General features: G+C 37.3%; 1 protein-coding gene and 1 pseudogene across 5 annotated transcripts in view; both read left to right on the forward strand.

Moving 5' to 3' along the window:
• The window catches only part of LOC112914739 (BEN domain-containing protein 5), a 1,350,915-nt gene that overhangs the window by 305,958 nt on the left and 1,018,296 nt on the right, over window positions 1-26,661 (forward strand). The gene's annotated exons all lie outside the window — the stretch shown is intronic.
• Window positions 19,383-26,006, forward strand: LOC112914741 (V-type proton ATPase subunit e 1 pseudogene; annotated as a pseudogene).

Genomic DNA, 26,661 nt, shown 5'->3' on the forward strand with positions numbered 1-26,661 from the left:
AAAAGATCTTTATGCAAATGAAACTCTGGGTACTAGAAACAGAGCATCTTAGGCTAGATGAAGTCTTAAAGCTTTGGGTTGTTTGGCTGATCCACTGCCAAAGGAATGAGAGATTGATATTTAAATTTTATGCAAAGTTTCATGGGTAGTTTAAGCCTTGCTTTGGCAGAACAAAAGCAATAAAATCATGAGGAAAAGGCACTGAAACTTTCGTAGGCTTTGATTTGCTGAATGTACAGAGAAAGTTTTGAAGTCTAACCAGATAAACTCTCAGATACTCCCAAAATGATCCCAAATGAGTCTGGAATGGTCCAAACTGCTTGGAACCTGCCTACGTTTGTTTCTTCTTTACATTTCAGCTGGATGCATTCATAGCATTATTTATTTATATCATTCTGTAGAGTGACAAACCAAATGCTGAAGACTTTTAAATCTTGAACTCCAGTTTTACCTGATCCATCCTTCCAGCTGTCTGCTAGATGCCTCCACATCAATATTGAACAATAATTTTCCCCAAAGTCTGTATCTTCCTTTTAGTCTTTTGGTTTATTGCATCACTGTCTATTTGATTCCACAAACTAGAAACCTGGGATTCATCCTTGGTGATTCATTTATTATTCATGCTGTTCCCTCAATTTGGAAAGCCTTTCTCTAATTCTCAATTTGTGTGGCTAACAGATCCTTTAAGATACAGGTAAAAAGTCCCTTCTCCTCTCCTGAGAAGCTTCTCCTCACTTCAGGTTTGTGCTTCTACAGATTTTGTGCTGATGCTAACACAACATTGTTATCACATGATATAATTGATGGTTTGTGTGCCTCTTCCCCTGCCTCCCAGGATTTTAAGCTAATATATATTAGGGACAGAGACTTGATGGTTTCTTATTTATATTTCTGCAAAATGGAGCTTGTTGTGAGGAATTAATGAGTTTACACTGGGATAAAAAGAGTATCAACAATACTTAGCTATTGTTATTAGTAGTATATATTACTATTATCTTGGTTTTCTCAATACTTGATATAATGCCTGCCTTTAAAAAATGTGTTAATAAAATGAATGTGTTTTGCAATTCTGTTTGCATGTGATACCCTGGTACTGTGTCATTTCTGACAGCAAGACTCCACTCTTTTGGTGGTAACCACACTTCCCTTTCAGGCTGTCTGCTTCTCTTATCAGTGCTCTTATCTGCCCGAATCTGTACCTGAACTCAGAGACCTGGTGCATGTTTTTTTTTTTTTTTTTTTTTTCCTTTTTTCAATCTAAAATACACATAGGGACCTTGGAACAAGTGAAAAATGATTACATGTAGATAAGGTGAAATTCAACATTGAGATGACACAGCTCTTATGATCTGACAAGGATTTTAAAACAGCCACTATAAAAATATTTATTAAACTATTGCAGGCTACCTAAGTGGGAAAAAGATGAGTTTCTGTGAAAAAATAGAAGGTAAAAAGAAGAACCAATGAGAATTTTAGAACTGGAAAGTATAATAAACTAAATTTAAAAAAACTCAAAGAACTCAACAGAATGGAGAGGACAGAAGAAAGAACAGTGAACTTGAATGAGGAACATAAAAATTACCAATTATGAACAACAAAGGAAAAATAGAAAAAAAATGAACAGAGCATTAGAGACATGTGGAAATATAACAGAAGATCTAATATCTGTGTCATTGGAATCCCAGAAGAAGAAATGAAAGATGTTGGGGCTAAAAAAGCCTTCAGACATATAATGGGTGAAAATTTCCCAAATTTGGCAAAGACAAATGTATAGGTTGAATGAACCACAAAATGGATAAACCCAAATAAAACTATGGAAAAACATATGGTAGTTGAACTGTAAGGAGAAAAAAAAATTTCTTATCTATAATGAAAAAACAATTTAAATGATAGAAGATCAAAAACCATGGGACCCAGAAGGAAGTGCTTGAACATTCAAGTTCTGGTAGAAAATAACTGAACTGTCAACTCAGAATTCTGTATCCAGTGAAAATGTCCTTCAGGAATAAAGACATAATCAAAACATTTCAGATGAAGGAGCACTAATATAATTATTTGCTAAATGACAAGATTGGCTAAAAGAAGTTTTTAAAGTGAAAAGCATATGATAAAAGAAGGAGTTTTGCAATTATGAAGGGATAAAAACCAAAAAGAGCGAAAATACAGGTGCATACAATAGATTTTTCTATTTCTCAGTATTCTTAATTATGTTTTAAAGTTGAAAAAAAAATTAAAACAGTATCTAATGTGGGTCTTAAACATGTAAAGGGAATACTTAATTATAATTTTTGTATAAATGGTAGAGGGCAAAGGGATACAGGTGTTGTAAAGTTTTTAAACACTTTACTCAAATTGGTAAATATTGATAGCAAAATTATGATGTTATCTATATGTATAGTAGCAATATCTAGAACAATCGATAAAAGTTAATCAAAGAGATAATTCAAGTGGAATTCTTGAAAAAATAAAAAAGTCCAATTTGTCAAAAGGATTCCAGGAAAAAGAAAACAGAATATAATACAGAGATAACTGACAGAAAACAAAATAAAATGATAGGATTGTGCCATAACATTTCAGTGATTAATTATAAGTGGTCTGGGAGGAGGGGCAAGATGGCAGAAGAGTAGGGTCCCCAAGTCACCTGTCCCCACCAATTACCTAGATAACCTTCAAATCATCCTGAAAATCTACGAATTTGGCCTTAATTTAAAGAGAGAACAGCTGGAACGCTACGGTGAGAAGAGTTCGTGCTTCTATCAGGTAGGAAGACGGGGAAAAAGAAATAAACAAAAGGCCTCCAAGGGGGAGGGGCCCGCGAGGAGCCGGGCTGAGGCCGGGGCGAGTGTCCCCAGGACAGGAGAGCCCCGTCCCGGAGGAGCAGGAGCTGCACCAACCTTCCCGGGCGGAAAGGCGCCCGCAGGGAGTTAGAGCAGGACCCAGGAGGGCGGGGATGCCCTCGGGCTCCCTGGGACACTAACAGGCACCTGTGCGCCCAGGAGAGCGCCCCGAGCTCCCTAAGGGCTGCAGCGCTCGGCGGGACCCGGAGCAGCTCAGAGGGGCTCGGGCGGCGGCTCCGCGGAGGGGGCTGCGGGGCGGGAGCGAATCCAACAGCGCAGGCCCCGGAGCACAGGGCGCCGGGACACAGCCCAGGATCCGGCCTCCCCCGGGACAGGCAGAGGCCAGGAGGGCCTAGGACAGCAAGGACGCTCCTGCCCCGAGATGAGCAGATCAGCGGCCCTACCCCAGAGCCTACAGGCCCTGCAGACGAGAGCTCCGTAGTTACTGTGGGAGCTGAATCCAGGGCTCCAGAGCTGGCCGCCGCCACTGGGGTTGTTCCTGCTGGGCCCTCACGGGGTAAATAACCCCCACTAAGCCCTGCACCAGGCAGGGGCAGAGCAGCTCCCCCAAGTGCTAACACCTGAGAATGGGCACAACAGGCCCCTCCCCCAGAAGACCAGCTACAAGGACAAGTTCCAGGGGAAGTCAAGGGACTTAAAGTATACAGAATCAGAAGATACTCCCCCGTTTTTTTTTTTCTTTTTGATTTCTGATTGCTTCCCCCACCGTTTTTTTCCCTTTCTTTCTTTTTCTTTCTCTTTTTCTTCTCTTTTTTCCTTTTTTCTTTTTCTCTTTCCTTCTTTCCTCTCTTTTTCTCCTTTTCCCAATACAACTTGTGTTTGGCCACTCTGCACTGAGCAAAATGACTAGAAGGAAAACCTCACCTCAAAAGAAAGAATCAGAAACAGTCCTCTCTCCCACAGAGTTACAAAATCTGGATTACAATTCAATGTCAGAAAGCCAATTCAGAAGCACTATTATACTATTATACTGGAGGCTCTCGAAAAAAGCATAAAGGACTCAAGAGACTTCATGACTGCAGAATTTAGATCTAATCAGGCAGAAATTAAAAATCAATTGAATGAGATGCAATCCAAGCTAGAAGTCCTAACGATGAGAGTCAACGAGGTGGAAGAACGAGTGAGTGACAGAGAAGACAAGTTGATGACAAAGAGGGAAACTGGGGAAAAAAGAGACAAACAATTAAAAGACCATGAAGTCAGATTAAGGGAAATAAACGAAAGCCTGAGGAAGAAAAACCTACGTTTAATTGGGGTTCCCCAGGGCGCCGAAAGTGCCAGAGGGCCAGAATACGTATTTGAACAAATCATAGCTGAAAACTTTCCTAATCTGGGAAGGGAAACAGGCATTCAGATCCAGGAAATAGAGAGATCCCCCCTAAAATCAATAAAAACCGTTCAATACGTTGACATTTAGTAGTGAAGCTTGCAAATTCCAAAGATAAAGAGAAGATCCTTAGCAGCAAGAGACAAGAAATCCCTGACTTTTATGGGGAGGAATATTAGGGTAACAGCAGTCCCCTCCACAGAGACCTGGCAGGCCAGAAAGGGCTGGCAGGATATATTCAGGGTCCTATATGAGAAGAACATGCAACCAAAAATACTTTATCCAGCAAGGCTCTCATTCAAAATGGAAGGAGAGATAAAGAGCTTCCAAGACAGGCAGGAACTGAAAGAATATGTGACCTCCAAACCAGCTCTGCAAGAAATTTTAAGGGGGACTCTTAAAATTCCCCTTTAAGAAGAAGTTCAGTGGAACAATCCACAAAAACAAGGACTGAATAGATATCACGATGACACTAACCTCATATCTGTCAATAGTAACTCTGAACGTGAACGGGCTTAATGACCCCATCAAAAGGCGCAGGGTTTCAGACTGGATAAAAAAGCAGGACCCATCTATTTGCTGTCTACAAGAGACTCATTTTAGACAGAAGGACTCCTACAACCTGAAAATAAAAGGCTGGAGAACCATTTACCATTCAAATGGTCCTCAAAAGAAAGCAGCGGGCGCCATCCTTATATCAGATCAACTAAAATATACCCTGAAGACTGTAGTGAGAGATGAAGAGGGACACTATATCATACTTAAAGGATCTATCCAACAAGAGGACTTAACAATCCTCAATATATATGCCCCGAATGTGGGAGCTCCCAAATATTTAAACCAATTAATAACCAAAGTGAAGAAATACTTAGATAATAATACACTTATACTTGGTGACTTCAATATAGCTCTTTCTACCCTTGATAGGTCTTCTAAGCACAACATCTCCAAAAAACGAGAGCTTTAAATGATACACTGGACCAGATGGATTTCACAGATATCTACAGAACTTTACATCCAAACTCAACTGAATACACATTCTTCTCAAGTGCACATGGAACTTTCTCCAGAATAGACCACATACTGGGTCACAAATCGGGTCTGAACCGATACTAAAAGACTGGGATCATCCCCTGCATATTCTCAGACCATAATGCCTTGAAATTAGAACTAAACCACAACAAGAAGTTTGGAAGGACCTCAAACACGTGGAGGTTCAGGACCATCCTGCTAAAAGATGAAAGGGTCAACCAGGAAATTAAGGAAGAATTAAAAAGATTCATGGAAACTAATGAGAATGAAGACACAACCATTCAAAATCCTTGGCATGCAGCAAAAGCAGTCCTAAGGGGGAAATACATCGCAATACAAGCATCCATTCAAAAACTGGAAAGAACTCAAATACGAAAGCTAACCTTACACATAAAGGAGCTAGAGAAAAAACAGCAGATAGATCCTACACCCAGCAGAAGAAGAGAGTTAATTAAGATTCGAGCAGAACTCAACGAAATCGAGACCAGAAGAGATCAACAAAACCAGGAGTTGGTTCTTTGAAAGAATTAATAAGATAGATAAAGCATTAGCCAGCCTTATTGAAAAGAAGAGAGAGAAGACTCCAATTAATAAAATCATGAATGAGAAAGGAGAGATCACTACCAACACCAAGGAAATACAAACGATTTTAAAAACATATTATGAACAGCTATACACCAATAAATTAGGCAATCTAGAAGAAATGGACGCATTCCTGGAAAGCCACAAACTACCAAAACTTGGACAGGAAGAAATAGAAAACCTGAACAGGCCAATAACCTGGGAAGAAATTGAAGCAGTCATCAAAAACCTCCCAAGACACAAAAGTCCAGGGCCAGATGGCTTCCCAGGGGAATTCTATCAAACGTTTAAAGAAGAAACCATACCTATTCTACTAAAGCTGTTTGGAAAGATAGAAAGAGACGGAATACTTCCAAATTCGTTCTATGAGGCCAGCATCGCCTTAATTCCAAAACCAGACAAAGACCCCACCAAAAAGGATAATTACAGACCAATATCCCTGATGAACATGGATGCAAAAATTCTCAAGAAGGTACTAGCCAATAGGATCCAACAATACATTAAGAAAATTATTCACCATGACCAAGTAGGACTTATCCCTGGGACACAAGGCTGGTTCAACACTCGTAAAACAATCAATGTGATTCATCATATCAGCAAGAGAAAAACCAAGAACCATATGATCCTCTCATTAGATGCAGAGAAAGCATTTGACAAACTATAGCATCCATTCCTGATCAAAACTCTTCAGAGTGTAGGGATAGAGGGAACATTCCTCGATATCTTAAAAGCCATCTACAAAAAGCCCACAGCAAATATCATTCTCAATGGGGAAGCACTGGGAGCCTTTCCCCTAAGATCAGGAACAAGACAGGGATGTCCACTCTCACCACTGCTATTCAACATAGTACTGGAAGTCCTCGCCTCAGCAATCAGACAACAAAAAGACATTAGAGGCATTCAAATTGGCAAAGAAGAAGTCAAACTCTCCCTCTTCGCTGATGACATGATACTCTACATAGAAAACCCAAAAGCCTCCACCCCAAGATTGCTAGAACTCACACAGCAATTTGGTAGTGTGGCAGGATACAAAATCAATGCTCAGAAATCAATGGCATTTGTATATGCTAACAATGAGACTGAAGAAAGAGAAATTAAGGAGTCAATCCCATTTACAATTGCACCCAAAAGCATAAGCAATTTAGGAATAAACCTAACCAAAGAGGTAAAGGATCTATACCCTAAAAACTGTAGAACACTTCTGAAAGAAATTGAGGAAGACACAAAGAGATGGAAAAATATTCCATGCTCATGGATTGGCAGAATTAATATTGTGAAAATGTCAATGTTACCCAGGGCAATTTACACGTTTAATGCAATCCCTATCAAAATACCATGGACTTTCTTCAGAGAGTTAGAACAAATTATTTTAAGATTTGTGTGGAATTAGGAAAGACCCCAAATAGCCAGGGGAATTTTAAAATAGAAAACCATATCTGGGGGCATCACAATGCCAGATTTCAGGTTGTACTACAAAGCTGTGGTCATCAAGACAGTGTGGTCCTGGCACAAAAACAGACACATAGATCAATGGAACAGAATAGAGAACCCAGAAGTGCACCCTCAACTTTATGGTCAACTAATATTCGATAAAGGAGGAAAGACTATCCACTGGAAGAAAGACAGTTTCTTCAATAAATGGTGCTCGGAAAATTGGACATCCACGTGCAGGAGAATGAAACTGGACCGTTCTCTTACACCAGACACAAAGATAAACTCAAAATGGATGAAAGATCTAAATGTGAGACAAGCATCCATCAAAATCCTAGAGGAGAACACAGGCAACACCCTTTTTGAACTCGGCCACAGTAACTTTTTGCAAGATACATCCACGAAGGCAAAAGAAACAAAAGCAAAAATGAACTATTGGGACTTCATCAAGATAAGAAGCTTTTGCACAGCAAAGGATACAGTCAACAAAACTAAAAGACAACCTACAGAATGGGAGAAGATATTTGCAAATGACATATCAGACAAAGGGCTAGTTTCCAAGATCTATAAAGAACTTATTAAACTCAACACCAAAGAAACAAACAATCCAATCATGAAATGGGCAAAAGACATGAAGAGAAATCTGTGCACAGAGGAAGACATAGACATGGCCAACACGCACATGAGAAAATGCTCTGCATCACTTGCCATCAGTTACAGTTTTATAACTATTCCAAAAAATTAATTTGTAATTGGAAAAAAAAACGTAAAAGGAAATCTAGAGGCCCAAAATATTTCACTGAAGAGTTCTACCAAATGTTTAAAGAATTACAATTCTACCCTATCACTTCCAGAAAATATAGGAGGTAGATACACTTTTCAACTAAGTTTACAAAGTCAGTGTTACTCTGATATTAAATATGAGTAAAAGAGTAAAAACAATGCAAAGCAAAACTGTAGACTGATGTCCATCTAGAATCTTGATGCAAAAATTATATATTGGCAAAGATAATTCAGTAATATGGGAAAACAATTACACATTTTGACCAAATGGTTTACTTCACTGATGCAAGACTAGTTTACTATTCAAAAATTAAGGATTGAGGATACTTTGGAAAAAGGCTGCCCAAGTTAAAGGATTTTGGCAAAAGTCACAAGACCTGAGGACTTCTACAAGGTGGTAGTGTAGGATGATCCTGAACTCCCCTACTCCCATGGACACATGAAACCTACAGCTATTTATGGATCTTTACTCTCTGAAAAAGATCTGAAAATTAGATGAACTACTTCTCCACAAGAAAGGATACAAAAACTACTTCAAGATGGGTAGATGAGGCAGAGATATGTTCTTTCCAAAAGTCCCATCCCCAGCATGGACCACATAATAGAAATGGAATCTCAAGATTTTGGGACTTCTCCTGGAGCAGCAAGGGGTAGATGCCCCACATCAAGTATCCAGTCTCCTGGAATGAGCACCAGAAGGACAAGTCTCCAGAACCTCTGGCTTAGAAAATCAACAAAGCTGACATCCAAGACATCAAAGTGCTATAAAAAACTGAGATTTCCAGGGGACCCTGGTTGGCTCAGTCATTTGAGTGTCTGACTGTTGTTTTCAGCTTGGATCATGATCTCAGGGTTGTGAGATCAAGCCCCACTTTGGGGCTCTGTGCTCAGCATAGACTGTTTGAGATTCCCTCCATCATCCTCTCCCTTCCACTCTGCCCTTTCCTGCTCATAATCTTTCTCTCTCAAATAAACAAAACAAAACAAAACAAAAACAAAAACAAAAAACCTCCCTGAGATTTCCCCTTTTAATGGGTTCATATGTGATCTCACTTTTCTAGAGACCCAGTGCAGAAACAGCAGTTTGAAAAGTATTTAGATTACTTGTCATTGAGGGAGATTCATTTGCTAATCTAAAAGCATATAGTGGAGGGGCGGGGACAGTTGAAACTCTCCTCAGAGATGAAAGCTCTGGCAGAAACCATTTTTGCACCTTCTGTGTACCTTGTTATCCATCCTTGGGTGAGGACGGTTGTGGAATCCTACCAATGTGCTAAGACAAGCAGGGGCAAATGGTCTGTGGCACTATCCCATTGACTTGCTGAAGCCAGATAGCACAAGTGCGTGTCTCCTCCCTTGCAGCCTGGCTGTGGCACATGAGCACAGGTGGATAGGGCATTCTCATCTCTAGCTATGGTTGATGAGTGCAGGCAGTTGTAATTCTTTCCCCCTCCTTTACTGGGGCTGTAGAGTGTGAATGGTTGTCATTTTCTAGCTCTCAACCTAAAACTGGCATGAGTGCACAGACAAGGCACTCCTGCTTCATTCCTGAAGCCTGCAGTTGCACATAATTAAGACATTATCCTACTGCCTTTGAGCATGTTTGCTCCTCTACACTGTCACGCTTTTCGCTGCCTAGCTAACATGAGTGGGCATGCAAAATCCACAAAGGGAATGCCTTTTGATCTCCTGAGCTTGCTGGCGAAGGGAGCTGGCTTTCCTGAGCTCCATGGGAATGTAGCAATTGGAAAGACAGTTCTTGGCCACATACCATCCCCAGGGAATTCACAGACAGCAGTGTAAACACCAATCTTCCTGTGAAAAAGACCTATTTACTTAGCTTGGGGGTTCAAGAGGAGGGACAAGCTTCAGATATCCCACAAATTGAGAGGCTAAGGAGGTGCTCCCAGAGAATGTAAACAGGGAGACACCCTCCTTGCTCACCAACTTGGCCTTATTACAGCTTGAAAAAACTTCCCAGAAAAGAAGTTGTATACTTACCTGGAGCCCTAATTTTTGCAACTGTTACCCAAGGGATACTTCCAGATCTCTTTATCTGGATGCCAAGATGATTTATGATTGCGGTTGCAAGGCACTATATGTTTCATACTTTAGTAGATATTGCCTAGGTTCTGGGTTCCAGTCTGCAACTGGGTGCTTAATAAGATTCCTCCCCCTTGAACACTGACAGGTACACCCTCAACAATGGGGGCATATCAGAATAAATCAGATTGTTTAGATAATCACAGAGGCTTGAGAGATACCAAGAACTAGGGTAGGGGAAAATTAGACGTTTCACCACCTATGCAAGTTCCACTCCTTCAAAGATGAAAAAGGTAACAGTTTTTGTACATAAAAATGAAAACAAGGAGTCAAGCAAATTGAGGGAACAGAGAAATATGTTCAAATGAGAGAACGAGAAAAAAACTCAGAAAAAGATTTTAATAATCTGGAGATAACTAATCTACCTGAAAATGAATTCAAAATTATGGTCATAAAGTTACTTACTGAACTCAGGATTACTGTTGGAAGAACACAGAATTTTAACAAAGAGATAGAAAATATAAGAAAGTACTAAACCAAAGTCACAGAGCTGAAGAATACAATAACTGAACTGAAAACCACACTAGAGGGGTTCAATAGCAGACAAAAGAGTTTGCCAATGAGCTGGAAGACAAAGCATCAAAACACACCCAGTTAGCACAGCACAAAGAGAAAAATAATTTTTTAAAAAATGAAGAAAAGAGACATTTGGGACAATATCAGGTAGAATCAAATTCACAATATAGGGGTCCCAGAAGGAGAAGAGGAAGTTAAAAGGTCCAATTTTTACTTGAAGAAATAGTGGTTGAAACTTTCCTTTTCTGGGGAAAGAACTAGATACCCAGGTTCAGAAAAGTCCAGGGAGTTCAAAATAAAATGAACCCCAAGAGATCGACATCAAGACACATTATCATTAAAGTGTTAAAAGTTAAAGAATCTTAAAAGCAACAAGAGAAAAGCAACTTGTTATGTGCAAGGGAAACTCCATAAAGGTTATTGGATTTTTTAAGCAGAGACTTTGCTAAGGGTCCCCAGACTGCATTTGAATTCAAGACTACAATATTAACTCTTGACAAAATTGCTAGCCTATCAGCCTACCCTGCAGATTTCAGAATTGCCAGTCTGCTAATAATCATGTGAGCCAATTTCTTAAAAATCTGTCTCTCTGTATTTCTTTATTTCTCTCTATAAGAATACAAATACCTTGAAATATATATCGAAATTCTACCTGTTGTATTGTATATTGAATATATAAATCTTCATGTATCCTATTGGTTCTTATTATCTGGAGAACCCTGACTAATATATACTTTGATATTAAGCCTTTTCAACAGATAGCACTAGAACGTTTGGATATTTATAGACAAAAAAGAACCTTGACAAAATCATTATATCTTATAGAAAATTATGGATCATAGATTTAAATGTAAGATGTAAATGTAAAAATTCAGAAAACATCATTGGGGCTTGATGAAGAGTTACAAGATAATGACAGCAAAAGAACAACCTATAAAAGAAAATAAAGCTGGACTTTGTGAAAATTAGTAACTTTTACTATGCCAGTGATCTTATTAAGATGATGGAAGAAAAATTTCCAGATTGGGAAAAAATATTTGCAAAATACATATCTGACAGAAGGGCCCTGTTTTAGTCTGGGTTTCCACAGTAACAGAATGAATAGAGTCTGTGTCTGTGATATATAACAAGAGAGAGAAAGAGATTAGTATATATGTGTATATATAATAAATATTGTGTATATTGTGCATATGTGGATATATATATGTGTGTATGTATTTTAGAGAATTGGCTCACATGATTTTAGAAGCTTGCTGCAGAATGGGCCATCAGATTGGAGGCCCAGGGATGAGCTACTGTTTAAGTCCAAAAGCAGTCAGCTGGCAGAGTTTTTTGTTTCTCAGGTGAGGCCATTCTTTGTTTCATTAAGGCCTTTAACTGACTGGCTGTGGCTCCCCACTTTATGGAGGCTGATTTACTTTACTCAGAGTTCATCCATTTGAATGTTAATCTGATCCAAAAACACTTCCAGGGAAATATCTGGAATAATTTTGACTAAATATTTGGCTGCCATGACTGAGCCAAGTTGATGCTTCAAGTTAAGTACAATAGGTCATATCTAGAGTGTTTAAATAACTCTTAATATTGAATAGTAAAAACAAACAAAAAGGAGCCAAAAAACCTGAAGAGACATTTCACTAAAAAGTAAACACATATGAAAATAACACTATCATTAGGGAAATGCAGATTAAGACCACAATGAATTATCACTAAATATCTACTAGAACAGCTAGAGTAAAACATAGTAGGATATAGAAAAACTAGATAGCCATTCTGGAAAACCGCTTGGCAGTTTCTTAAGAAATTAAACATGCAACTATCATATGACCCAGCAGTTGCTTTCCTGAAATTTCTGTCAGCAAGTGAAAACTTTATGTTCACTCAAAAATAACTACATGAATGTTTCTAGCACTGTTATTTATAGTAGTGCTTTAAAAATATAATAGTGCTATAAAAATTACAGTATTTGTTTATAATAGCTGCAAACTGGGAAAAAAATGAAAAATCTCTTAATAGGTTAATGGGAAAATGAACTGTTACATCTATATTATAGAATAATATTTGGCATTTAAAAGGAATAAATATTACTGATATATGCCACAACTTGGATGGACCTCAAGGGCATTGTAGAACAAGGAAAAATGTCCCCCAATATCAAAAATTTATGTCCTGAATGATGCCACTTACATTTTTGAATGACAAAGCTATTGATAGAGAAAACAGATTAGTGATTGCCAGAGGTTACGGTAGTATGAAAGAGAACCTGTGGGTGATAGAGTAGTTCTGTATCTTGATTGCAATGGTGGTTACATTAATATATGTATGTGACAAAAGGGCATAGGACCTTACACACTGTATCAATGTCAATTTTGTGGTTTTGATATTATTATAATTATGTAAGGTATAGCTTTTGGGGGAAGATGAGTGAAGAGTTTATGGACTTCTCTGTACTATCTTTGCAACTTTCTGAGAACCTATAATTATTTCAAAATAAGAAATAAAACAAAACCCAAATAATCCAGAGATTGTAGTATGCTTCAACATTTATGGATATATCAGTAGGTGTCATTTCAACTCAAGCTTTAATTTTACCTTTTACTTGGCCCCAGCCTCTTTACCAAAGGAGATTATAGAACATTTGTTTTAAGAAGATTCATTCTTTACCCTAAATAAACTCAGTTTCTTCAGTGAACTAATAAATTCAATCCTACAGTTGATAGGATGCTTGTAGTCTTTAGTGATTGATGCAGCATTACTCATCAACGAGGAGAGAATTTGAAAGGAGTACATCTTCTGTGTCATCTTAAACTTAAGAAGTCAATGGTGCTTTTTAAATATTACCCAGAACAAATAATGGAAACAGGAATACAAGAAAGCTCAGGGTGTGAAGTGGACTGGGAACTAAAAGTCAGATACTAAGTTCTAGCCCCTGTTCAATCACTAGCTAACTTTGGATCTTGGACTAGTCATTTTGCTTCATTGGGATATACTAATGTGAAAGAACTATATAATAATACCTCTAATTTTACTTAAAGTTCTAAAACTCTAGTAGTCAATTTGTTTCTTTATTAGCAAAGTTAGGACATGTTAAAATGTATGAACTACAAACCTGAATCTCAGTGCCGACCACAATAATATTTTAAAATAGATTCTTCTGTGAATCTACTGCCTTCTTCTCAGGTCCTCCTCAGAGTATCCCTATCCCTTATCTTATCCCTAAGATAAGTCATTTTACCTTTCTGGATCTTTGCTTACTCATCTATTAAATACAAATAATAATCCTTAGTATGCTTTTCACTCAGGATTATTATGTGCATCAAATGAGATAACAAACAGAAATGCTTTGTAAACCAGCCAATGCTACAGCTGTGTAGGGTTTATTATTAGTGGTAATACTCACAGCTAACTTGCAGTTAAGAAACTTTGGTCCTTAGCTAGATCTGCCACTAATATGAGGTAGGACTTTGTGTATATTTCAGTTTCTTAATCTGTGAAATTAAGTGGTTCATTGAAATGAGTGATTCTGAACTGGAAGGTATATGCACCCTGGAGGATGCTTTTCAAATCTTATTTCTTTCACGGAGTGTTTGCTATATACTGTCTTCCCTCAGGAGATACAATTGTAATGTTAAGAATCATTGCTACAGTAATCTATAGACTGGCCCATTTCTTGGATAGGGCAACTGCGATGTCCTCTCCAGGCCTTTTGTTTGAGGTAAGATGTGAACTCCATGGGGATAGGCTTACTACTATTTCCTGATATTTAAATTTAAAATTGCCATTTTAAATGATTCTTCCAAGTTGATCATGAAACATACCAACAACGCAGCCTCCTTTCATGAACAGTGTTCTCAGCTGGCCGTCTTGGAATGGCCTGCCTGCACAATGCCAGGTATTCTTCACAAGTGTCCTTTCTTTGGTGGAAAACAGAATGAAAATCAATGTAATAGATGATCCATAGGGACTTCAATTTGCACACTTCAGACATGAAACTTAAAATCTCTGAGACATTTAAAAGCATTTTAGTTGTCAATAACTTTTAATTCTAGTTTCAGCAATACCTGTTGCTTAAGGAAAGCTAATATCCAGGTGTTCTAATTTCTTATCTTGGTGTAGCTATCACTCAAATGTCAAAAGCTCATTATAAATGTCAAACAAAATCAGTATGGAGTAAGGAAGATCATGATATTAACTGCATGTGCTGTACTTTTGTTGTGACTTGACATCTTGTTTTCTTACTGCTTGACATATTTTCATTGTATCAAGTTGTGATTAAGCAAATCTCACAGTGACACCTCACTATCTTTCAAAGACTGTAATTGTATCATTTAATGGTGATTTAGTTCTTTTTTTTTTGGAAAATAGTAGTTTGCAGATGTAGGTAGGTAGGCTGTTACCAGGTAATGATTTTTTTTTTTTTCTGTCTCATCAGCCTGAAGAAATGCTAAACTAAGGATTGTTGAAAATTTATATATATATATATGTGTGTGTGTATGTGTGTGTGTATGTATATATGTGTATATATGTATATATATGTCTTTTTCTCCACAGGGCCCACTTTTATTAAGAGGAGAAATGGGAAGCATGGGCTGGGGAGTTGGGAAGGTTGAACTGAAGCTCTGATTTTGTTTTTGATCCATCCTGGGAGAGAAGAGATCAGAATAGATTTTTTTAAATTATTATTTTTCAAGTTTTTATTTAAGTTAGATAATATACAGTGTAATATCAGTTTCAGACATAGAATTTAATGATTCATCACTTATACACAACGCCAGGTATTCTTCACAAGTGTCCTTAATATGTATCACCTGTTTAACCAATCCCCCTGCCCTTCTCCCCTCCAGTAACCATCAATTTTTTCCCTATAGTTAGAGTCTGTTTTCTGATTTGCTTCCCTTTTATCCCTCTCTATGTTCATTTGTTTTGTTTCTTAAATTCCACACACTCATATGTGAAATACCATATGATCTAGAGGAGAACACAGGCAGCAACCATATGAAATCATATGGTATTTGTCTTTCTCTACTTATTTCACTTAGCGTTAATAGCTTCTAGCTCCATTCACATCATTGCAAATGGCAAGATTTCATTCTTTTTATGGCTGAGTAATATTCCATTGTATATATATACTATATCATTTTTATCCATTCATCAGTCAATGGACATTTGGGCTCTTTCCATAATTTGGTTATTGTTGTTAATGCAGCAGCATTTTAAACATAATAATAATAAATAAATCAGTATTTTTGTATCATTGGGTAAATACCTAGTAGTGCAAGAGATGGATCCTAGTAACCTCCTGAGGAACCTCCATACTGTTTTCCAGAGTGGCTGCACAGTTTGCATTCCCACCAACAATGTAAGAAGTTTCTCCTTTCTCTGCATCCTCACCAATACCTGTTGTTTACATGTTGTTAATTTTAAACATTCTGATTGGTGTGAGGTGGTATCTCATTGTAGTTTTGATCTGTATTTCCTGGATGATGAATGATGTTGATTATCTTTTCATGCATCCATTAGCCATCTGTATGTTTTCTTTGGAAAAAGTTCTATAGAGTCTTCTGCCCATTTATTACCTTGACTATTTGTTTTGAAGAATTGAGTTTTACAAATTCCTTATAGATTTTAGATACTAACCCTTTAAGAGACATGTTATTTACACATATCTTCTTCCATTTCTGTAGGTTGCCCTTTAGTTTTGTTTCCTTTACTGCAGAAGCTTTTTATCTTGATGAAACCCCAGTAGTTTATTTTTGCTTTTGTTTCCCCTGCCTCAGGAGCCATATCTAGTACGAAGTTGCTATGTCAAAGAGGTTGCTGCCTGTGTTCTCTAGATTTTGATGGTTTCCTTTCTCACACTTCCATCTTCCATCCATTTTGAATTAATTTTTATGTACAGTATAAGAAGGTGGTCTAGTTTCATTCTTTTGCATGTTGCTGTCCATTTTTCCCAGCACCATTTGTTGAAGAGACTTTTTTTCCATTGGATATCTTTTCCATTGGATGTTCTTTCCCAGATTGATTTGACCATCTAGTTGTGAGTTCATTTCTGGATTTTCTAATCTGTTTCATTGATCTATTTGTCTGTTTTTGTTCTAGTTCCATACTGTCTTGAGCCTACAGTTTGTAATATAACTTAAAGTCCAGAATTGTGATGTCTCCTGCTTTGCTTTTCTTTTTAAAATTTGTTTTGGCTATTCAGGGTCTTTTGTGGTTCCATTCAAATTTTAGAATTGTTTCTCCAGCTTTTTGAAAACTGCTGGTTTTATTTTCACAGGGATTGCATTTAATGTGTAGATTGCTTTGGGTAGCATAGATACTTTAATAACATTTTTTCTTCTAATCTCATGAGTATGAAATGTTTTTCCATCTCTTTGTGTCATCTTTAATTTCTTTCATCAGTATTTCAGAGTACAGATCTTTTACCTTTGGTTAGCTTTATTTCTAGGTATCTTATGGTTTTTGGTGCAGGTGTAAATGGAATCCATTTCTCGTTTTTTTTTTTTTCCTTTCGACTGCTTCATTATTAGTGTATAGAAATGCAACAGATTTCTGTACATAGATTTTGTATCCTGCAACTTTGCTGAATTTGTGTATCAGTTCTAATAGTATTTTTATGGAGTCTTTTGGGTTTTCTACATAAAGAATCATGTACTCTGCAAATAGTAGACGTTTCATTTCTTCCTTGCCTATTTGGATGCCCTTTATTTCTTTGTGTAGTCTGAATCCTGAGGATAGGATTTGCAGTACTTTGTTAAATAACAGTGGTGAGAGTGGACATCCCTGTCTTGTTCTGACCATAGATGAAAAGTTCTTATTTTCCCCCCCTCCCTTGAGGATGATATTAGCTATGGGTTTATCATATAAATCCTTTTTGATATTGAGATATGTTCCTTCTATCTCTACATTGTTAAGGGTTTTTATCATGAATAGATATTGCAATTTGTCAAATGCTTTGTTTGGATCTGTTGGAGAAGATCATATGGTTCTTATCCTTTCTTTTATTAAGTGGGTATCATGTTAATTGATTTGTGAATATTGAACCATCCCTGCAGCCCAGGAATAAGTCTAACCTGATTGTGGTGAATGGTTCTGTTAATGTACTGTTAGATTCGATCTGCTAGTATCTTGTTGAGAATTTTTGCATCCATGTTCATCAAGGATATTGGCCTGTAGTTCTTTTTTTTTTTTGGCCAAGTGTTTGGTTTTAGAATCAGGTTAATGCTAGCCTCAGTGAATGAGTTTGAAAAGTTTTCCTTCCATTTCTTTATTTTTGGATAGTTTGAGAAGAATAGTTATTAATTCTTCTTTGAATGTCTCGTAGAGTTCCCCTGGGAAGCCATCTCATCCTGAACTTCTGTTTGTTGGGAATTTTTTTTTGAAGATTTTATTTTATTTATTCATGAGACACACACACACACACACACAGAGGCAGAGACACAGGCAGAGGGAGAAGCAGGCCCCATGCAGGGAACCTGACATGGGATTCGATCCCGGGTTTCCAGCATCAGGCTCTGGGCTGAAGGCAGCACTAAACCTCTGAGCCACCCAGGCTGCCCCTGTTGGGAAGTTTTTGATTACTGATTCGATTTCTTTTGTTATCAGTCTGTTCAAGTTTTCTGTTTTTTTATGTTTCTACTTTTGGTAGTTTATATGTTTTTAGAAATTTGACCATTTCTTCCAGATTTTCTAATTTGATGGCATATAATTTTTCATAATAGTGTCCTATAATCTTTTGTATTTCTGTTCTATTGGTTGTGATCTCTCCATCCTAAATTGTCATTTTATTTATTTGTTTCCTTTCTTCTTTTATAAAGTCTGGCTGGGGGTTTATCAATTTTATTACTTTTTTTCAAAGAACCAGTTACTGGTTTCTTTCTTTTTTTTTTTTTTTTTTTCAGTTACTGGTTTCATTTATCTGTTCGGCTGCTTTTTTAGTTTCTATGCCATTTGTTTCAGCTTTACTATTTATTATTTCCCTTCTTCTACCATCCTGTGTCTTTGATTAGAGCATTTAGTCCATTTACTTTCAGAGTAATTATTGATAGATATGTATTTACTGCCATTTTATTGCTTTTTTCTGGTCATTGTTTCTGGACATATTCTCTGTTGCTTTCTAGTCTTTGTCACTTTTGGTCTTTTCTTCCCCCTCAAAGAGTCTCTTTTAATATTTCTTGCAGGGTTGGCTTAGTAGTCATGAACTCAGTTTTTGTTTGGGAAACTCTTTATCTCTCCCTTTTTTCTTTAAAGATTTTATTTATTTATTTGAGAGAGGGAGAGAGAGAGAGAGAGAGAACAAGTCCCACCAAGTAGGGAGCCTGATGCGAAACTCTATCCCAGGATTCTGGTATTATGACCTGACTGAAGGCAAATGCTTGACTGACTGAGCCACTCAGGTGCTCTTTATCTCTCATCATATTCTGAATGATAGCCTTGCTGGATAGAGTACTCTTTACTGCAGATTTTTCCCATTCACCACATTGAATATATCATGCCACTCTCTCCTGGGTTGCCAAATTTCTGTGGAGAGATCTACTGCTAACCTGTGTCTTCCCTTGTAACTTAGGGATTTTTTCTGTCTTGCTGCTTCTAGGATCTTTTCTCTTAATCACTATATTTTGCAAAATAACTACAATAAGTCTTAGTTTTTGCCTACTTTTGTTGATTTTAATAAGAATTTTCTGTGCCGACACTTCCGGGTGGGACTGAAGAGAGGCTGCTGGGCAGGGGTTCGCAGCTCCGCGGCAACCATGGCGTGTAATGGCCTCACGGTGCCTCTCATCGTGATGAGCATGTTCTGGGGCTTCATCGGCTTCTGCGTGCCCTGGTTCATCCCTAAGGGTCCCAACTGGGGAGTTATCATCACCATGTTGATAACCTGTTCAGTTTGCTGCTATCTCTTTTGGCTGAATGCAATTCTGGCCCAACTCAACCCTCTCTTTGGACCACAGTTGAAAAATGAAACCATCTGGTACCTCAAGTATCATTGGCCTTGAGGAGGAAGACCTGCTCTCCAGCGCTCATTGAGGTCACGAAGAGAATTCCTCTAGATGCAAAATCAACTCCAAACCCAGAATGCCTTCTTTGACTTGCCTATTTTGGCCATCAGCTGCCTTAAACATTCACACCATATTTGAATATCTTATTCTACAATGCAGTATTTTTTCTTGTTGCCTATTTTTTACATTTTGATGAATTATGTGCCTACTTAACCTAAACTGTGCTGACTCCATAAAATGTTTATGCACTCTGCTGAGATAGAGGGTGCTATTCTTCTGAGAAATACATTGCTCTCTCCTTGGAACCTGTGAATTTGAAGATGACTCCTGCCTGGTCACAACATGGGAATCAGCAAAGTGTTTAAAAACTGTCACAAGACAAGGCAGTCAGTAGGAAAGCATGTTCAGAGGGAATATCTGTCCCAAAAGAATTACACCAAAGTATATTTTCAGGATGACTTTCTTATTTCTGCCATCTACTGGAATAAATTATTTTTCAGCTTTCTGTGGAAAAAAAAAAAAAAGAATTTTCTGTGCTCCTGGATGTGATTTCCTTCCTGAGATTAGGGAAGTTTCAACTATAATTTCCTCAAACAACCCTTTTCCCTCTTTTTCTCTCTCTCTTCTTCTACTGAGACTCTTGTGATATGACTAGTATTGTGTTTGATGGAATCATTAAGTTCCCTAAGTGTATGCTCGTGATACATCATTCTACCTTCTCTCCTTTGTTCAGCTTCATTATTTTCCATAATCCTGTCTTCTGTCACTTATTTGTTCCACTGTTCTTTCATCCTTGTAGTCAGTACATCCAGTCCATTTCAAATCTGTTATTGCATTTTTCATTTCTCGTGATTGTTTTTGAACTGTTTTATCTCTACAGTAATGTTCTCCCTGAAGTCTTTCATGCTTTTCTTATGATTGTTGTTTTAAATTCCACATCAGGCATATGACTTATATCTGTTTCGATTAGATCTCTGGCCACGATCCTTTCTTATTCTTTCCTGTATTCCTTCATCTTGGCATTTTGTGTAGATTTCTGTCTTCTTCTGTGTGTTAGACAACCTTGTTATGTTTCTCTGTGTGTTAGACAACCTTGTTATGTTTCCCGTTCCTGAGAATAATTGTTTTATGAAGAACAGGTCATATAATGTCCAGAGCCTGATGGTTCAGGTGCATGTCTCTCGTGCATGCTGTGTGCACTACGCTGTTGTGTTTTGGCTGCTTTATCCTGTAGGACAGTTGTCTGCAGAGGTTCTCCTTGCCTGCAGTGGGCAGTGTTTTGACTTTGGCCAGAGTGTTGTGAGTCTTAAGTAGCTATGTTCTGGTCTGCTGGTTTCAAGAGACCTGATGCTATTTCCACTAGAACTGAAGCTTTGCAGAACTCTGTGGTCAGTAGATATGGTAGGATGGGGTTTGTGCTGGTCTTCTGGGGAAGGGACCTGCTGTGCTGGTCATTAGGTCATTATCTGCTTCCCAGATAAAAGCAGTACCAGCAGAGCACAGTGGTGGGACTTCACGAAAGTAGTGAGACAGCCAGTGTTGGCACTGTGCTGTTTATTGAAGCATGTTTATGCTGAGTCGTTGCATATGGGAGGAGGGGTATGGGGGGGGGAGGGAAATGGTACCAGCCAGCTCATTTGTCCCTGGAGAGGTGTCCCTGTACTTAGTACTCTCAGGCAAACACTCAGAAGAACAAATAATGTACCTGAGTGTGTCCCAGGCATTTTTCATATCTCGATTGTCACACTGTCTCACACTGTTTGCCTGCCAGGAGCAACACTGTGCACTTTGGACTCTATCACAGCCAATCCTGCTGACTTTTAAAACACCAAAAATATTTATGGACACGTGTGTCAGGTAGCTGCGCTGATCTTCTGGGGGAGGATCTTACTGTGCTGGTAGGGATGGAGGTTTGACCAAGAAGAGCAGCAGTGGCAGAGTGCTGTGACATAGGGTTTGGATCAAGTAGGCTTTATGCTAGGCCTTTTATAGCAGATGCCTTTAATCATAGGAGATTTTCAACAAATGCAGGTACTTGTTTAGCCTCAATTTCCACCTAAAAGTAAAAGAGTTAGATGAGAAGATGTCTTAGTACCCTCTAAGGCTGATGGTATTCTACGAATTTCTTTTTTTAGTTTTATTTATTTAAATTCCAGTTAGTTAATTTACAGTTCTAATATTAGTTTCAGGTGTACAATTTAGTGATTCAACACTTACATGGAATACCCAGTGCTCATCAAAATAGATGTACTCCTCAATCCCCCTGCACCTATTTAACCCATACCTCTACTCACCTTCCCTCTGGTAACGATCAATTTGTTCACTATAGTTATGAGTATGTTTCTTGGTTTGACTCTGTATTTATTTCCCTAAAATTCCCAATAGATTTCTTGTTTTTTTTTTCCTCAATAGATTTATAAATATGGAAAGCTGCCTCCCATTTTATGGATCCTTATAAATCACTAATGGTTTTGCTTTATATTCCACCTATGAGAGCTTCATGACCAGTAATGGAAACAGTCTTGGGCTACACATATTTATGCTTCTGCTGCAAAGAGTTGTCCCTCCTCCTGAAATTCTTTTCTGTTCCTTCTTGTCAGGTGATCATTCTGATGATCATTGATAAGTCTTCATTCAATTGCTAGCTCAAGATACCTTTTTTTTTTTTTTACTTCCATTCCAGAAGAATTAGGCATTTATTCTTTTCCATTGCATTTTACAAGTCTTAACACAATGGGTCATATTTATGTTTTTATACCTGTATCTCTCACTGTACTATGGGCTCCGTGTTAGAGGCAGAGGCTATTTTATTCATTTTAGTGTCAACAACAGTCAACAGAATACTTGGCTAAACTAGGTGCTCTGCAAATATCTGCTGAGTAATTTTGATGTTTATTGATTTCTGAAAAGAAATCCCTTTAAATTTGATAGGAAGATAGAAATTATAGTTAGAGTAATACTTAAGTCATGACTTACTCCAAGTCATTGGAATTATATTAAGGAAAATGATACCTCAGAAGCTAGAGGCTGTGTCATAGACTATTAAATCCTATAGAAATGAGTGTTGAAATTAACTATATGAACTGGAGTAGGTGGTGAACTTTTTTTTGTCTTTTTTAAAGTCAGTAGCAATGTTCCAGCTTTCATTACTTATTTTAGAAATGTATATCTTTTATTTTAACTTCTTAGTTTCTAGCTGAAGCTCTGCCAACTATCTTCATCTTAAAAAGTCATCAATTTGGTTTCATCAATTCTATAGTATTTTTTCTTTTTTATTGATTTTCAGTCTGATCTTTTGTATTTTCTGTCTTCTGTTTACCTTGTTTTTGATTTGCTATTCTTTTCTATCTCCTAAAGTAAATTAGAGTATTGATTTTAGATTTCTTATTTTGTAATAAACGTTTTTTACAATTTTATTGAGGTATAATTGACAAAATTATAAGACATTTAAAGTGTACAACTCAGTGATTTGATGTACATATGTTGTGAAAGTCTTCCTTCCACTGGGTTAATTTAAAAAGCATTTTAAGCTATAAATTTTACTTTAAGGACTGCTTTAGCTGCATTATGTATTATTTTTATTGTTTAGCCTCAATTCCTGTAAGTCATCTCTGTGTTTTAATTGCTTAGCTGTCAGCCAATGAGTTGTACATTAATTGTTCTCAAATACATCCCAGCCCTTAAAGCTTAAACATCTTGCAAATAGTTTAGTGTAAGGGTTGGGGGTGGGGAGTCCATTCACAGTTACAGGTAGTTCTCAAGTATGTCTTGGCTTTTATTTCTTGCTAGACTGTCTCAGGTCTCCCAATCCATACTCATAATTTATAAGGAAGCCAAAGAGGGATTTGTGGCAAGTTTATTTCAGACTTTCAATGGCTTTTTCATTTCCAGGATCTCTTTAAATGTCTAGTGTTCCATGATAGCCACAGTTGGAGCTGAAACCTCAAATAAGCTAGTTCCCCCCCCCATTTGTTTTTTACCAAGTTCACCACTTTTATCTGACAAAGCTGTAGCCTTTTAAAATTGTGTCCCAAATCATTTCTACCTCTCTGGTTGCAAAGCTGCTGGTTTTTGTTGTCATCCCACAGTGATAAAACAATTATAGTTTCATCTGTGGAACCGGAGAGTGGAATAGGAGCATTCCAAGAACAAGACTGCCAAATTCTGTTATTCTTACCCAAAGCTCTAAAAGTTTTTCAAGAATAAATGCTTCTCATTTTGTTGGCTGCCTTTGCCTAGCTTCCAGATACTGGAAATTATTGTTTTGGACAACTTTGTTTAGTTTTGTACTTGTTTTTTTTTTCCATTTTAAAATATATTTATTACTATTTTTTTTGGACAAAAAATATAAATTAAAAATGGCTGTTTCCTCATGGCCATATTACATGCAATGTGATCAAAATCTAATACTTAAAAATAAGAAAGGTCATAGAAGAGATAAAATCAAAATTCCAAGAAGTTCAGCTCAAAAGTTAACCTCACGTGGCTTAGTTTAATGAATCCATATTTATCTGTTGTAGAATTTCTTTCATTTAAATTGTGATCTTTCTCAGTCACTTTTAATGTCACTTTATAAATTGCTAAGCTTTTAAAAAATTTTATATTAAATTAGGCAACTTATAGTACGTACTTATTTTAAGATGTAGTGTTCAATAATTTATCAGTTATGTATAACACTCAAGTGCTCATCATATCATGTACCCTCCTTAATGCTCATCACCCAATTATCCCATGCCCCTCCCACCTCTCCTCCAGCAACTCTCAGTTTCCTATAATTCAGAGTCTCTCTTTTTTTTTTTTCCCTCTCTGATGACTTCCAATTCTGTTTTCCCTCCCTTACCCTATGGTCCTCTGCACTGTTTCTTATATTCCACATATGATTGAAACCATGTGATAATTGTCTTTCTCTAATTGACTTATTTCTCTCAGCATAATACCCTCCAGTTCCATCTATGTTGATGTAAATGGTAAGTACTCATCCTTTCTGATGGCTGAGTAATGTTCCATTGTATATTATAAATACCACATCTTTTTTATCCATTCTTCTGTCAATGGACATCTTGACTTTTTCCACAGTTTGGGTATTGTGGACCTTGTTGCTATGAACATTGAGGTGCAGGTGCCCCTTTGGATCACTACCAGGAAATTAAAGAAGAGTTTAAAAATTTATGGAAATGAATGAAGATGAAAACATCACTGGTCAAAACCTTTGGATACAGCAAAGGTGATCCTAAGAGGGAAGTACATTAAATAGAAGCCTTTCTCGAAAAAAATAGAAAAATCTTGAACATATAAGCTAACCTTACACCTAAAGGAACTGGAGAAAGAATAGCAAATAAAGCCTAAACCAATCAGGAGAAGATAAACAGTAAAGATTAGAGCAGAAATCAATGAAAAGGAAACCAAAAGAATAGTAGAACAGATCAATGAAACTAGAAACAATTAATTAGATAGATAAACCCCTAGCCAGATGTATCAAAAAGAATAGAGAAAGGATCCAAATTAATAAAATCATGAATGAAAGAGGAGAGATCACAAACAACACCAAAGAAATACAAACAATTTTAAGAACATATTATGAGCAACTATATGCCAACTAATTAGGCAATCTGGAAGAAATGGAGGCATTCCTAGAAACTTATGAACTGCCAAAACTGAAGCAGGAAGAAATGGAAAATCTGAACAGACCCATAACCAGCAAGGAAATTGAAGAAGTAATCAACAACTTTTTGAAAAATAAGAGTCCAGGGTCTGAAGACTTCCCAGGGGAATTTTACATTTAAAGAAGAACTAATACATATTCTTCTGAGGATGTTTCAAACAATAGAAATGGAAGGAAAACTTCCACACATGTTCTATGAGGCCAACATTACCTTGATCCCAAAACCAGACAAAGACCCCATTAAAGGGAGAATTACAGGCCAATATCCCTGAAGAACACAGATGCCAAAATTTTCACCAAGATACTAGCTTAATAGGATCCTGCAGTACATCAAAAGAATTATTCACCATGACCAAGTGGGATTTATTCCTGTGCTGCACGGTTTGTTCAACATCTGCAAATCAATTAATGAGATACATTACATTAATAAAAGAAAGGACAAGAGCTATATGGTCTTCTCAATTGATACAGAAAAAGCATTTGGCAAAATACAACATCCTTTCTTGATTAAAACTCTCCACAGTGTAGGGATAGAGAGAATATACCTCATAAAGATCATAAAAGCCATCTAAGAAAAGCCCACAGCAAGTATCATTCTTAATAGGGAGAAACAGAGCCTTTCTTCTAAGGAACACAATAGGGATACCCACTCTCACTACTGTTGTTCAACATAGTCCTAGCCTCAGCAATCAGACAACAAAAAAGAAAGAAAAGGCATTCATATTGGCAGAGAAGAAGCCAAAACTCTCAATCCTCACTCTCTACTTTATGTGGAAAACCCAAAAAACCACACCCCCAAATTGCTAGAACTCATACAGGAATTCAGCAACATAGCAGAATATGAAATCAATGCACAAAAATCAGTTGCATTTCTATACACTAATAATGAGACAGAAGAAAGAGAAAGTAAGGAATTGATCCTGTTACTATTGCATCAAAAACCATAGGATCTCTAGAAATAAATGTAACCAAAGAGGTAAAGTATCTGTACTCTAAAAACTATAGAACACTTATGAAAGAAACTGAGGAAGACACAAAGAGATGGAAAAACATTCCATGGCCATGGATTGGAAGAATAAATATTGTTAAAATGTCTGCTACCCAGAGCAATCTACACATTAAATGCAATCCATATCAAAATGCCATCACCATTTTTCACCGAGCTGGAACAAATAATCCTAAAATTTGTATGGAACCAGAAAAGACCCCTATTTGGGGCCAAACTTATGTTGGAAAAGAAAACCAAACATGGTAGCATCACAGTACAAGACTTCAAGGGATATTGCAAAGCTATAATCTTCAAGGCAGTATGGTACTAGCACAAAAACAGACATGTAGATCAATGGAACACAAGACAGACCCTCAAAC

Source organism: Vulpes vulpes, chromosome 10 (genome assembly GCF_048418805.1).
Source record: "Vulpes vulpes isolate BD-2025 chromosome 10, VulVul3, whole genome shotgun sequence".
Taxonomy (NCBI): Eukaryota; Metazoa; Chordata; class Mammalia; order Carnivora; family Canidae; genus Vulpes; species Vulpes vulpes.